This window comes from Muntiacus reevesi, chromosome 4, assembly GCF_963930625.1.
Source record: "Muntiacus reevesi chromosome 4, mMunRee1.1, whole genome shotgun sequence".
Classification (NCBI taxonomy): domain Eukaryota; kingdom Metazoa; phylum Chordata; class Mammalia; order Artiodactyla; family Cervidae; genus Muntiacus; species Muntiacus reevesi.
The window spans coordinates 27,271,954-27,288,288 of NC_089252.1; the positions used below are offsets into that span (position 1 = coordinate 27,271,954).

Sequence of the window (16,335 nt, forward strand, 5' to 3'; positions counted from 1 at the left end):
TGACCAGGTCTGCCAGACCCAGAAATTTTCTCCAACCCGTGAACTCGAGAGGAAAATCTCACAAACACGTTCCTGCCTTAACCTCAGTGCTTTGTCGATGGTGCAAAATCCTCCTAAACTTTTCCCCCAGACTTTCCTCAAAGGCAGAATTGCTAGAGTTGTTGAGGCCCAGCTTCTAATTACTGGGACTTTCATTTGCATATATGTTATCTCATTGGCATCTGTTGTGGTGAGGCAGGGGTTGTGTTGAGCTGAGTGAGCATTCCAGGCACAAGATTGCCCCAAACATAACTCGGCTTAGTGAGAGCGCTACTATGGTGTAGACTTTCCTCTATCTTTTTTTTTTTTTTTTTACTTTCCTCTATCTTGACATCAACAGAAAACAAACCATCCCACAGGTCTGCTCTTCTTTCCTCTCTCCTCTCTTGGAACTCTGCCACCTACCAGATCTAACGCTCTGTCTTCAAGGTCTGGCTGATAAATTCTCTTATCTAATAGTAACCTTCCTTGGTGGCTTAGATGGTGAAAGAAACTACCTGTAGTGCAGGAGACCCAGATTCGATCCCTGGGTCAGGAAGATCCCCTGGAGAAGGAAATGGCAACACAATCCAGTATTCTTGCCTGGAGAATCCCGTGGACAGAGGAGCCTGGCTGGTTACAGTCCATGGGTTTGCAAAGAGTAGGACATGACTTGAGTGACTGACACTTTCACTGTTCAATAGTAACGGTTAATAGCTCTCTCTCCTTCTCCTCTTCCTCTGGTTAAGATTTCCCAGGATCACTTCCACAAGCATCTCATTGGCCTGTACTTAGCCTCACTGCTACAACCACCGTGACACAGGCTGAGAAATGTCACCTTGGGCATCCATGGGCCCAGCTGCCACTCAGGGGTCCTCTTATTAAAAGCAAGTCAGCTGCGGAGAGTTGGACAAGTTGGCTTGTGGCATCAAGGAGAAAGGGGGGCATTGCTCTGGAAGTCAACTACCAACTACCTTTTAGAAACTTGTTTGTACAGAAAGATGAGGGCTCTTCATGCCCCAACCTTCAGCTCTGCGACAGAATTCTCTTGAGGAGCAGTGCATGGTCCAGCTTGTTTTGCTTAGTTTTATTTCTCTGTGTGCTGTTGAGCCGATGTGGTTTGGAAACAGAATTGGTGGATGAGGAGGGTGACTGGAATGAGCATGATTGGGGGAGCTGAAGAATTAGAGTGGAGAGAAGAGAAGGAGGCAGCTGGTCTGGGCAGAAGAAAGCTAAAGGAAGCATATGGTTAAACAGTTGTTCTTGGGGATTTTTCGGTTTTGTTTTGGAAATTGTACCGTACAAACTACTGAAAGTAAAAGTGTTAGTCACTCAGTCGTGTCCCACTCTTTATGACCTCAATAGACTTAGCCCACCAGACTCCTCTGTCCATGGGGTTTCTCAGGCAAGAATACTGGAGTGGGTAGCCATTCCTTTCTCCAGGGGTCTTCCCAACCCAGGGATCAAACCCAGGTCTCCTGTACTGCAGGCAGATTCTTTACCACCTGTTATTACTATATTATTCTTTTCTTCATTTCCCGTAAGAACATAAATATCAATTGTCCTTTTTGGATTTTTAAAGCAAATATTTATTTACTTATTTGGCTGTGTGGAGTCTTAGTTTCAGCACGTGGGATCTTTAGTTGCACCATGTGGGACCTAGTTCCCTGACTAGGGATTGAACTTGGGCCCCCTGCATTTGGAGTGCAGAATCTTAACCACTGAACCACCAGGGAAGTCCCTGGATTTTTTTTTTTTTTTTTTTTAACTACTGTTTAGGGAGAATTTTACAACATGTGAAATTGGCTTTTGGGAGGGTGGATGTGGCTGAAAGGAATTAAGTCACAGTTATATAGAATAAATATACAAACATTTAAGTTAAAGAATCTCTGTACCAGCCTTTTGAGGACTCTTTAAGTTTTTCCTTAAACTATAATTAACCAAAAGGAAAGGTACTATCCTGTTTTATGTACTTTTATAATATACTTCCCAGCAACTATGAAGCTGGTCTTATTTTATTCTATTTTATGGATGAGAAAACTAAAGCTTCAAGATGAAGTAATTAGACTAGTATTTCACAGCCAATAAATAGCAGAGCAAGAATTTTAACCGAAGAACTGTCTAACTCCAAGGCTTGTTCTGCCTTTAATTTTACCCTCCTACATCCTCCACTTTTACAAGGTCATCAGCCTAATTAACTGACACCATTTTGATGGGCTTCATTTCTACTCTCACTAAATTTATGAAAGGCTGATATGTATGTCTACATATTGCTGATACATCTCAGCAAAAATTAATGAGTGATACCTGGGGATGGTGCTGGGGGTCAAGGCAAAGATAAATAAGACATCATTGGAGACCTGAGAGGCTTATGATTTAGACTCAACTGAATCATATTGTGTCATTTGCTATAACACCATGTTGTTATGTTTCAAAAAATTTATTTGGAAATGTAAACAATGATTATAGTGATTGTTCACTGGTAAATAATGGTTAGGGTATTGGTATACAAAATATGCAATGAAATGTGGTGTGAAAAATCATCAGCCTGACAATATTTCTCATTCTTTGATAGGTATAGAACACACCTATTATGTTGAGCTAGAAAATTTCACCTGCAAGGTAAAGTTTATTCTGTCACCTCTGAAAGATGATGACTTTAACAAACACACATACTGCAGAGTATAGACCTATTACCTTCATCAGTAATCTTCCAGAAACTATTCAGTCAGCAGTTAATTTATCTATAAACTCTGTAAACGATATTTATCTGGAATGCTAACTAGCTCTGACCAGCATGAGCTCACATGTTGCAGAGATGAAAATTCAAAATGTCCCAGATTTCCAGAGAACGGATGGGCAAGAAGTACTTGTCATTGTTGTTCACTGGCTCAGTCGTGTCCGACTCTTTGCGACCCCATGGACTACAGCACGCCAGGTCTCCCTGTCCCTCACCATCTCCCAGAGTTTGCCTAAGTTCATGACAATTGAATCAGTGATGCTATCTAACCATCTCATCCTCTGTCACCCCCTTCTTTCAATCTCAGTCTTTCCCGGCATCAGGGTCTTTTCTAATGAGCCGACTCTTCGCGTCAGGTAGCCAAAGTATTGGAGTTTCAACAGTACTTAGCTGGCTCTATTAGACTGTCTTTTTTGATTAGCTGTGTCAGAGTTCTTCAGCCAGGTGTAATCATATGCTTATCTTTGACTCCTCTTCTCTTGGTGGGTGGCACTTTACCTGGATGTAATATTCTCTTTTAAATCACTCTGACATATTCATCTTTGTAATGTTTTCCAAACATATCACTACTGCTATCTCTGGGTAGCTATCATCTTACAAAAAATGGGAAATATTGTCTGCAGCACCAGCAGTAATGCTCAGAGTTAGCATCTCCGTGCAGATTAGCAGTGTTCTTTCCTTGTCCTCAATTCTGCCCCATGTCAGGAATTTCATTTGTCATTGTGTGTTAAAAGTGAACTTTGAAAATTATGTAACTTCTATTCAGGAAGTTTTCTTCCCCTGTTTAATTCAGTATTTCCTGCTCTGGAATGTCAGAATTTTCTCCCCTAAGCAAGACCAGTAGTTTTCAAATTATGTGGAGTGGAATTCATTCTTTATTTTTAAACACAATTGTTCAAAAACACACAGCACACCAACTAGAAAAAGGTGAACTGTTTTCTCAAGAAACTGAATCCTTTGCTTTGGAAGACTTATCATTGAAAGCTTAGGGTCTATAGAGCAGTTTGCTAATCACTCCCTTAGATATTTGTTGCGTGAATTGTGAAAAGCATCGCATTATATTTGCATTACAGCTGCCCCTTAGATGCTAATATTCTTCAATTTGCGGATCTTTTCTAACTTTGTATACTTGGAATAACTGGAATCGTATGGAACTGGGCTCAGACTCTGATTCCACTGCTTGCTTATTGTGTGACCTTGAGCAATTTATTCAAGCTCTCTGTGCCAGGGCTTTCTTATCTCTGAAGGGAAAAGAACATTCCTTGTGATATATGGGGATTTTGAGAAGTAATGAGGTCAAGTTCATTAGATCTCTGACTTTCAGCAGAGCTCTCTGGAGGGACCTTGTCTTCTGGACTGCACTGTATATGTCACAGTACACACTAATAAATCATTCAGACCACAAAATGTAGTAAAATGTAATTATACTAGTGTCTTCACTATTGATTGGTTCTCAGAAATTGTTTGAAAGGCCATTGGCTTTCTGAAGCAATTTTTGATTGAAAGTCACAATTTTTGTTACAAGTTAATTGCCTCTTCAACTTTCACAAAAATTCTTATCTCACTTTATTAGAAATGTTTGATTTCTGTTAGTGGGACTGTAAACTGTACAATCACTATGGAAAAGAGTCCAAAGGCTCTTCAAAAAATTACAAATAAAACTGCCACATGATCCAGTAATCCCACTTCTGGGTATATAGCCAAAGGAAATGGAAACAGGATACAAAATAAGCATCTGTATTCCCATGTTTATTATATGATTATTTACAGTAGCCAAGATATGGAAACAACCCAAGTGTCTGTCAATGGATGAACAAATAAAGATGTATGTATATATATATATATATATATATATAAAATTCAGCCATCAGAAAGATGGAAGTCCTGCCATTTGCAACCACATGGATGGACCTTGAGATCATTACGCCAAGTGAAGTAAGTCATACAGAGAAAGACAAGTATTGTATGTTATGTGGAATCTAAAAAAAGCCTAATTGCTAAAAACAAAAGGTAGATGGTGGTTACTAGGGACTGGGGAAAGGGGATGGGGAATGCTGATACGTCAGTTGAAGAGTATAAAACTTCCAGTAAAAAGATGACCAAGTTCTGGCGCTCTCGAGCGCAGCATTTTGACCATAGTTAGAACATTGTGTTATGTTGTATACTTGGAAGTTGCTAACAGAGTCGATTGAAATGTTCTCATCATGGTGATTATATGATGTGATGGAAGTGTTGGTTCATTTTGCAGCGGTAATCATGAAATCAACATGGTGTGCACCTTCAACTTACACAATGTTATATGTAAATTATATCTCGGTGAAGCTGGGGGAAAAAAATCAAACGAGAAAGTTGGAAAAAAGAGAAATCTTTGCACTCTTCGGACCATTTAATGAAACAGTTTCAAAATAACTTTTACTTTATTCATATAGAGGAGCTAATATCTTTTGTCCTGTCACATATATGAGCCATCACTATATTCTTCTCTTTAGCCTTCAAATATATTCTAGCCTTCAAAGCATATTCTATTAAATATGCTTTGTTAGTGGCTCAGACAGTAAAGAATCCGCCTGTCAGTGCAGGAGACTTGGGTTTGATCCAGGGTTGGGAAGATTCCCTGGAGAAGGAAATGGCAACCCACTCCATTATTCTTGCTTAGAGAATCCTATGGACAGAGGAGTCTGTGGCCTACAGCCCATGGAGTTGCAGTTAGACACGACTTAGTGACTGAACAGCTATTAAATGTATTAAAACAACAGATATTTATTGTAGCTTTTTCTTCTCTATACATCTATCATCTTTGCACTGTGGATGTCTTTAAACTGTATTTGTAAGTATTCTATAGTACTTTTGACATGTCTTTGATGCAGACATCTATATTCCCTGGTGGCTCAGATGGTGAAGAATCTGCCTGCCAATGTAGGAGACCTATCTTCAATCCCTGGCTTGGGAAGGTCCCATGGAAAAGGAAATGACAGCCCACTCCATTTTTCTTGCCTGGGAAATCCCATGAACAGAGGAGCCTGGAGGAATACAGTCCATGGGATCACAAAGAGTTGGACACAACTCAGCGACAAAACAACAACAATACAATACTTACCATTTTTGTAGTCAAGTACACAGTGCTTTAATAATTTCATAAAATAGTTGCCAAAACTTTGTCCCACCCCAGATGAGTTCATGTGTTAAAATACTAGAATAGCACAATTTTCTAGGAAAGACAATAAAATATGAATCAACATGTATTGGGTTTTTTTGTTTCTATGCTGTTTTCATTGTGGAATATCTCTTGGAGAATATTCCATATTAATGTTTGTTAAAAAGCCATCTTCTTGTTTGTTTTTAGTAGACTACATTTTAAAACGATTTTAGCCTCACAGCAAAACTGAGCGGGAAGTGCACAATTCCTGTATATTTCCTACTGCCCCCCATGTATCTACAACCTCCCTACTATCCACACCATTGAACACAGTAGTGCATTTGTTACGGCCAGTGAACCTAGACTGACACATCGTTATTACTCAAAGTCTGCAATTTACATTAGGGATCGCTCCTGGTATTGTACATCCCATGGGTTTTGAAAACTGCATAATGACATGTATCCTCCATTACAACGTTATCCATAGTAGTTTCATTACCTTAATAATCCTCTGCTCTATGTCTGCTTATCCTCTTCTGTCCCCCCAGCCCCTGGCAACCAGTGTCTTTGTACTGTCTCTATAGCTTTGCCTTTCCCAGAATGTCATATATATTCACAGTATAGTATACAGCCTTTTCAGATAGACTTCTTTCACTTATTAGTATGCACTTCTCCTTCTTCCATGTCCTTAATGGCTTTATAGCTCATTTCTTTTTAGTGCTGAATAATATTCCATTTGCAGGAGGTACCATATTTCACCCATTGAAAGACATTCTGATTGCTTCCAAGTTTTAGTAGTCATGAATAAAGCTGCTACAAGCATCTGTGTGCAGGTTTTTGGGTAAACATAAGTTTTTGATTTATTTGGGTGAATACCAAGGAGAGAGATTACTTGACCTCTGGTTAAGAGGATGTTCAACCTTGTAAAATATTGGCAAACTATTTGTGCCATTTTGCATTTCCACCAGCTACAGATGAGAGCTTCTGTTGCTCCATATCCTATTCAAGATTTGGTGTTGTCAGTGTTTTGGGTTTTCACCAATCATATTGGCGTGTAGAGATATTAATATCTCCTTGTTGTTTTAATTTGCAATTCTTTAATGACAAAATGATGTTGAACTTTTTCATATTTTATATTACCTCTAAATATTATTTCCTCTATTTCATATTATTTTCCACCTGTATATCTTCTTTTGTGAAATGTCTGTTCAGCTCTTTGACCCACCTTTTAATTGGGTCAAAAATTGGGTTTACTTCCTTATTGTTGATTTTTTAAGAGATTTTGTGTACATTGGACAACAGTCCTTTATCAGATGTGTATTTTGCAAAATGTCTCCCCTTGTCTGGGCTTGTCTGCAAATTCTCCTGACATTGTCTTTCACAGAACATAATTTTTAATTTTGATGAAATTCAGTTTGTAGTTGTAACTAAAATGTCATCACCAAGCCAAAGGTCATCTAGGTTTTCTCCTATCATTTCCTCCAGAAGTTTTATAGTGTCATGCTTTACATTTAGATCTATGATCTATTTTGAATTAATTTTTGTCAAAAGTGTAAAGACTGTGACTTTTTTTTTTTTTTTTGCATGTGGTTGTGCGGTTATCCCAACACTCTTTGTTGAAAAGACCATCTTTCAGCTATTGTGTTGCCTTTGTCCCTTTGTCAAAGATCAGTTGACTATTCTTGTGTGCGTCTATTTCTAGACTGTCTATTTTAGTCCATTGATCTCTTCATCTATTTTTTTCCTGATACCACACTGTCTTGATTGCTGTAACTTTACAGTAAGTCTTGAGTTGAATAGTTTTGATCTTCCAACTTTGTTCTTTTTGTCCAATATTGAGTTGGCTATTCTGGGTTTTTTGCCTCTCCATATACATTTTAGAATCATTTTGTCAATATCCATATGTAAACTTGCTGTGATTTTGATTGAGATTGCACTGAGTTTACGTATTGAGTTGGGAAGAACTAACATCTTGACATTACTGAGTCTTCCTGCCCGTGAAATTGAAAACTTCTTCTTTATTTTGTTCTTTTAGTAAGAATTTTTCTCATGTAGGTCTTATACATATAAGGTTAGATTTGACTTTCTTTTATAGACTCAAATCTCAATTTTTAAATTTGCAAGCAACCAGGTAGGGATAAGAGGTCTATAAATCAAGGCTAGAAAATTCTCCAAACAGTACATGTGCATGCCAATGTATGTAGTATGTGTTGAAGATACTGGCAGTCGCTCAGTCATGTCTGACTCTTTGTGATCCCATGGACAAAAGCCTGCCGGGTTCCTCTGTCCATGAGGTTTCCCAAACAAGAATATTGGAATGGGTTACCATTTCCTTCTCCAGGGGACCTTCCTGACCTAGGGATTGAGCCCAGTTCTCCTGCATTGCAGGCAGATTCTTTACCATTTGAGCTATAGGGAAGACCTACAGGTATATGTAGGAGATAGGACACAATATTTAACACCAAACAGATGTGAGTTGAAATTACAACAGTTTCTCTTATTAACCACATGACATTAAACTACACAAACTCAAACTACACAACAAATTGGAGTCTCAGTTTCTTCAGCCATAACATGGGAATTGTATTATGTCTCCTACTTGATGTATGACACTGTATCTTCTTTTTGAAAAATAAATGCATTTTATCAAAGCAAAATTGAAACATGTTGTCTTGAGTGAATGAATGAGGCCTAGAAGTCAAATAGTTGAGTCCAGGAGGAAAGGAGCAGAGAGTAGAATAAACAATAATACAAAAACACAGCAACCAAATTAGTTTAACACACACACACACACATCCCAGTTCAAAGATTCAGGGACAATAAGTGGTTAAAATCTGGACTCCCCCCCATCTGTTTAACAATTTAGAGCACCTTCAAGAATAATTGATTTTGAGTCATAGAAAGAGATAAAGTGCTCTGAACACTCTTTCACTGAATCTAAGCTATTTAGAAAATTGGTTATATTTGGAAACATTGGAATCTTGGCTCCATTAATGCCATTGGATTTTTTATTTGATTCACTATTGTATAATGATGTTCACTAGCATATAGTGTGAACTCATGTGTGCTCACTGGTGTTCAACTCTTTGCTACCCCATGTACGAAACCCTGCCAGGCTCCTCTGTCCAAGGGATTTCCCAGGCAAGAATGCTGGTGGCAAGAATGGCAAGAATGGGTTGCCATTTTCTACTCTAGGGGGTCTTCCCAACCCCAGGAATCGAACCTGCATCTCTTGGATCTCCTGTATTGGCAGGCAGTTTCTTTACCCCTGTACCACCGGGGAAGCCCTCTATAGAAGACAGCCCAAATGATTGCATAGAGTGTGCAATCAGTGAATATTTATTGAATGAACACAAATTACTGAAGAGAGTAACAAGACCAAGTTACTTAAGAAGCTGGAAATATTCATACTCTCATGGGGGTGAAATAAAATCCAATATTTAGTATGGCATAAATAAGATGATACTTTGTCAAGATTGACATGCTTTAACAATATATTGATTGATTAATGGCCTACAATATATCTATCTGCTATAATTTGGAAGTATAATAGTTCAGATATGTCAAGCAAAAGGAAAAAAGTAACTAGTAAGAGTGAGCCTGTTCTTTTCCCTCTTGCTTCTTTCAGGTCCTAATGCATTACCTGCTTTGGCTTTTGTTTCCTTCCATTATAAATAAAATGGTTTCCTTGGCTGCAAGCTAACATCTGATTAATTCTTGCCTTTGAATAGCAATGATAGTATTGACTCCAGCCTAGGATAATGACTTTCCTTATGGTGTTTTCCTTCAGTTTTCTTTATTAAGTTAAAAAAGAGGCCACCGTTTTAGAATTAAAAAGCAGCAAGATATTAAATACAAAAGATATTGCAAATCATTCACAGAATAGCAAGCTGAACAGTATTTCTTAGAAACAACACGACAGAAAATCAGGGTTTTATTCAAGAACACTAGACTAAAATAGGTTAGAATAGACTTTTTTTTAAATTTCTTACTGAACAACAAATGTAACATTTTAAATAAAACTAATATTTTAAAATTATGAACAATGTATACAGTGAATCCTATATGATAATGTGTTAGTGAGTGCTATATGTCTGTTTTCATAGACAATTTCTATTTCTCTAGAGAGAGACAATCTAATAGATTTAGAGTATTCCTGTGGGCTAGAAATGGAGAGAAGGAAATACCATATATTGAATACCTTAAGACTTTCTGTCATGGTTCGTGTGTGTGTGTGTGTGTATGTGTGTGTGTGTGTGTGTGTGTTAGTTGCTCAGTTGTCTGACTCTGTGACCCCATGGACTGTAGCCGGCTAGCCTCCTCTGTCCATGAAATTCTCCAGGCAAAAATACTGAAGTGCGTTGCCATTCCTTTCTCCAGGAGATCTTCCCAACCCAGAGACTGAACCCAGGTCTCCCACATTGCTGGCAGGTTCTTTACTATCTGAGCCACCAAGGAAGTCATGGTTTTAGAAAGGAATACATTTCATGCAAGCTTTCCCGTATGAAGTCACATAACTGATGATACCTGTGTGCACACACAGAACGAATAGTCCAGATACATAGCTAAGAACTCAGAGCTAAAGCTTTTCATGCAAAGGCTGGGCCAGGTGTTGGCATTGTTTGCTGCATTTGGGAATGGCCAACCCACCTCATGGTTGAGTCAGTTTCTAATGATCACGCGTCTGTCACTGGGGGCGTTACCAGCTGTCATGTGAATAATTTCTGTGGGCAAGAAAGTTATTCTTGAAAGTTAATATTGGCTTTAAGAGAGAGAAATTGCCAAGGAACTTAATTTAGATTGAAAGGAGAATTCTTTTTTTTAAAACATAATTATTAAATTTATTAGCACTATAAGTTCATATTTCCATAAAAAATATTACAGAAGTTCTTAATTTTTATTGGGAATCATCTCAGGGAAAGTAATTATTTTAAGGTGCAATTTGAAGGAAGAGTGACATTAGCAAGCAAAAAGTCAAAGAAGAGAATTTTAGGTGGAAAAGCAAGGAAAAAGCCTAAGGGAGGTTGATGAACTGAAAGAAGACCCGGCAGGGCAATTCACACAGGGACTCCAGAATTGTATTAAATGTGTTGGGCTTCTTCTCCCTGCCCCAAGTCCTACACCAATATACTGTGAAATCATTGAAAAGTTCTACGTAGGGTGATATGATTTAATTTATGTTTTAAGTTGATAACTCTGATGCTATATGGCAGTGATCCCCAACATTTTTGGCACCAGGGACCAGTTTCATGAAAGACAATTTTTCCATGAACTGGGGGTGAAGAGGTAGTTTCAGAATGATCCAAGTGTATTATATGTATTGTGCATTTTTATTTCTAATATAATACTGTTGCTGATGTGATGGGAGGTACCTGTCCATGGCCTGAGGGTTGGGGAGCCTAATGTATGGGATATGCCCTGAAGGGAGAAATAATGGACATGGGAAATCATGTGTAAGATCACCTGAAGAGCTTTTCTGATTAATTCACTATCAGATGCTTTGACATCTAGGAAAGGGAAGGCATCCCACCCCTTGAGATTTAATGCCATAGTAAGCCTCTGTTTTTCTTGGGGTTTATTGGAATTTTCCCAAATACAGAGGAGCTGAAAAACATCACCAGAAAAACAGATCACCAGCCCAGGTTGGATGCATGAGACAAGTGCTCAAGGCTGGTGCACTGGGAAGACCCAGAGGGATGGGATGGGGAGGGAGGCAGGAGGGGGGATCGGGAAGGGGAACACATGTAAATTCATGGCTGATTCATGTCAATGAAGGGAGAATTCTAAAACATTCATTGTTCCTTGCAAGCCCCACGTTACTGGCTTTGACACATCCAGTTCTATATTGTCTTTCATTTTTTAGTCCTCTTATGGAAAAATCATTGTCTTTCCTATAGTCTGCTCTTAATCTTGCTCCTAATTTCCAAGTCTAGAGTCATTCATTTACCCTAGAACATGATTAATACCAATATTCAAGACTAAGAATGACAAACACAAGAATCTTCTCTTGTGTTAGGAGAAGATGAGAAATGACTTGTGTCTTTCAGCAGTACTACAATAGTGTTAGAATATTGGTAGGTGTCTCAGCTGTGTATGTTGTCTACCTATGTCTTAAGCTTTCCTTGTTCAAAATCTGAGGATATCAAGAATATTGCCATAACTTTTCCCAATTACTTCGGTCTTACCTTCACCCTCAGAAAAATGAGTTGTGTGTTGGCTCCAATTATAATTACTCTATTCCCAACCATATTTTGCTGAGCATAAGTTTCAAATTATGTGCGATTAGTATGTGTGTGTTTAGGCTCAGTCGCTCTGTCATACCCAACTCTTTGCTATACTTGACATTTTGATTTTTATTCAATCTATACATACATCCACACACGCATACAGAGCTTTATTCTTATGATTTTCATAGGCTTTTTTATTTACTTTTGTTTGATTTCAGTCATTTTATTCAATGTTTACATGACAAAAGCCCAGCTCACACTGTTTGTTGGTTCACAAATTCTAAGATAAAGCAGTTGTGGCCAAATGCAGGGATTTAACTGTTTTATCATTGATCACCTCTTTATCTCACAATTCTGCTTTGACTGTGTTGTCAAACTTTATGGATTGGCTCTCTCCATGTGGCAGGTCCCAGTCCTTTCAAGCTTATATATTCCTTGTAGATAATGTATTCCTTGAAGGCAAGACTACATCTCTTTCCTCATGACTGCTGACTGCTGGTAAGTAAATTAACTATAGAATCTTTTGACATCTTGAGAGGCTAAAACATTTTTTAAATCATCTAGTCCTGGTTCCTTTTTACTTAGCAAGTCTTTCTTCAAATTATCTCTCTTGTCACATTTTACTATAAGCAGCAAGAGAAACCGTCAGTACTTTCTACACTTTGCTTAGATATCTCCTTATTGAAATAACCAAGCTCATTATGTATATATTTTTTCCACATAACTACAAGTGAATTTTATTAAGCTTTTGTTGCTATATAGCATGAGTTCCCCCATCACAAATTTCTAATAACACGTTCCTCACTTTCTTTGAGAGCTTCCCAGGTGGCTCAGTGGTACAGAATCCACCAGCAATACAGGAGACATGGGTTGCATTCCTAGGCTGGAAAGATCCCCTGGAGAAGGAAATGGCAACCCTCTCCAGAATTCTTGCCTGGGACATCCCATGGACAGAAAAGCCTTGTGGGCTCCAGTCCATGGGGTTTCAAGAGAGTCAGACACAACTTATTAACTAAACAGCAGCACTTTCCTTGACGCCCTGACTGAAAGTGCTCTCAGAGTTCAGAGTTCTAAGTGTTCGAGGAAGTTTAGGGTTTTTTTTTAACCATAGTCCTCAAAGTCCTTTCAGTCTTGGGACTTCCCTGGAAGTGCACTGGTTAAGACTCTACTCTTCTGATGCAGGGGGCATGGGTTTAATCTCTGGTCAGGGAACTAAGATCCCACATACTGTTGATTGCAGCCAAAGAAAATAATCAGTCTTCCCTCTGAATCAAAGCCTCTGCAACAGTTTTAGACATTGTTAAAGCCACTGCAACAGTTTTAGACATTGTTAAAGCAAGTAACCACTTTTATGGGTTGAATCATATCTCCCCAAAAGGCACTGTCACTCTACCCTCCTCCCAGCACTTGTCAACTTGACCTTATTTGGGAACAAAGTCTTTGCAAATATCCAAGATCTTGAACTCCTAACTTTCTGAACTGTGAGATGACAAACTTCTTTTCTTTAAGCTCTTCACCTGGTTGTATGTTGTTTCTACAGACCCAGCCAATATACCAGGTTCCAGATATTAAAATTGGATTAGTTATCTATTACTGTGTAACATTACTTCCTCAAATTCAGCTGCTTAAATCAACTCACATCCATTACCTCACACTTTCTGTGAAGTAGGTGTCCAGACATAGCTTAGCAGATCCTCTGCAGGTCTGTCATCAAGGCATAAGCAAGGGCTGAGTTCTCATCAGAAGCTCACAGGGGAGGGATCTGATTCCCAGTTCCTGTGATTACGGGCAGAATTAAGTTCCTTTCGTATTGTAAGTATGAGAGTCTCAGTTTCATGATAGGTGTTGGCCAGAGACTGCCACAGGTTCCATACTGTATTACTCTCTCCCAGTGGCTGCTCAGAACATGGCAATAGGTTTCTTCAAAGCCAGCAAGGGGAGTCAGCTAACCAGATGGATATTGCAATCTTATTTTGAATGACAGTCTGCATTGTTAATAATGTTCATCTGGTCACCTTTGTCATATTCCATTGGTTAGAAGTGAGTCATAGGCCTTACCCACATCCAAGGTGAGATTACACACGGCGTGAAATATAAAACACGATGGTAAAGGGTGGACTTTTATTATCCAGTGGTATAAGTCTGGTTAAACAGGTCCTGAAGGTCTACTGCCCAGCATGGTTCTTACAGTTAATACTGCCGTATACTTAAATTTTTTTCTAAGTGGATAGATCTTATGTTGAGAACAACTTTTCACACAAATAGTAATAATAATGTATGCTTGCTTGCTTAGTCACTTCAGGTGTGGCAGGCTCTTTGAGACCCTATAGACTGTAGCCCATCAGACTCCTCTGCTCATGGAATTTTCCAGGCAAAATTACTGGAATGGGTTGCCATTTCCTACTCCAGGAAATCTTCCCAACCCAGGGATTGAACCCACATCTCCAGTGTCTCCTGAATTGCATGTGGATTCTTTACCACTGAGTCACTGGAGAAGCCCAATGACAATAATAATAATGCTAATAAGAATAATTAAAGAGAGCAGAAGGAAACTTTTGGAGCTTATGGCATAGACATTTTCAAATACCTTTATGAATATATGTATATTTATCCCCAAACCCATCAAATTGTGTACATTAAATAGGTATAGCTTTTTGTATGCAAATTATACCTTTTAAAAAAAGGTTTGTAACATATTTTTAAATAGAATTTTTAAAATAGCTGTCCTCAATAACTTATTGCAAAACAGTTGTCCTGAAAGAACATATGTGTGTATGTATTTGTATGTGTGTGTATGTAGAAAAATACATCATGTATTCTGTTATTATTATTTCTCAAAACTACAATAAAAATGCATGGTGACAAAAGCATTCAACTTGAGATGATCTGTCTTTTAGAGAAATAGCCCTGTACTGAGTTATTATTTCATCAACCATGCTACCATTTACTTAGGCAATGAGAAACAGTGAAAATTGCCAGAGTTTGTTGACTTGTCCAAGCAGTAAATGCTACAGTCAGTATTTTATATCCTGGCGCTCTCAAACATGTCAAAACGAGTTTTGTCCAAAGCCTGTGCGTAAGACCAGGATAAACTAAATACATATAACTGTCAGGAGGACTGTCTTCAATCACTTTCTCTCCCCCTTCTAAAAGTATTATTCCACTAAAATATCACATGATCTTGGTTGTAATTTTCTGAATCTTTACATATAATGTCCCATATTATAAGCATTTCTTTGCCTTTTTCTTAATGTAAATCCTGTGTGTGTATAAGGAAGATGAGAAAAGACAAGCCAGGTAGCTTTCTGAAGGTAAATTTTTTCCAGCAGGCCCGATGCCCACCCTAAGGGATACATCTATTTTTCCATTTCCTTATCTTGAGTGAATGAATTGCAAGGAATTCAATGGCTGTCCTCACTTGCAACATTCTAACCAGAACAGAGATTTTAATGAGATGCATAAATTAGCTGATTTGAAAGACTTCCTTAGATGCCATTACTTTATGTTTCTATCCAATCTATCTAGCTGCTTCTTTGATTAAGCCTCATAAATGTAATATCTCTTACATTGATTGAGGACAGCATATGTGTGAGGTCATACTATTTTTTCTTATACATCAGGCTGCCAGCTATTATGAATATAACTTCAAATATTTCAGATTATGCTTGGGAGCACCACTGTGAGCTGAAATTAACTTTTAAAGACTGTGCAAAGAAATAAAACACTTGGAGAGCATGAAAATTTTAGTCTGGGTCATGTTCCTTTCTGCCTGAACTAATGTTTACATAATATAAATACTTTAATACTTTAATATAAAAACTTTAACTTAATTTCCTTAGCACATTGCTAACCTTTCCACAACAAGATTTTTCAGCCCAATTATAAACTGAAGAGTCAGGGACAAGACAGCACATTTAACTCAAGTGCCTAGAAAAGCTCTTTGGGCCAAAACATGATGGCTACGCTAAGTCACGGACTGTAGTGAGGAAGAGATGAGCAGAAGGGCAAACACGTGCAGAGATGGCCAATAGGATGAGCCTACAGGTCAACAGGACTAGAGACCAAAACAATTCTTGAATCATATGGGCTGAACCAGAGGCCAGAGAGTAACCTCTCTTGACTGAGAGCTAGGATCCGCATACAGATCTGTCCAGTTCCAACACTCTGGTACCCTTTGTATATCACTGCCCTGCCTTATAGAGATAGTGGATGGC

The 16,335-nt window shown here is 38.4% G+C and overlaps 1 non-coding gene across 1 annotated transcript; it reads right to left on the reverse strand.

The window, feature by feature from the left end:
- Nucleotides 1-1,681: 1,681 nt before the first annotated feature.
- Nucleotides 1,682-1,754, reverse strand: TRNAW-CCA (transfer RNA tryptophan (anticodon CCA)). The gene has a single exon. It is a non-coding gene; the product is annotated as a tRNA-Trp (tRNA).
- Between the last annotated feature and the right edge of the window lie 14,581 nt (nt 1,755-16,335).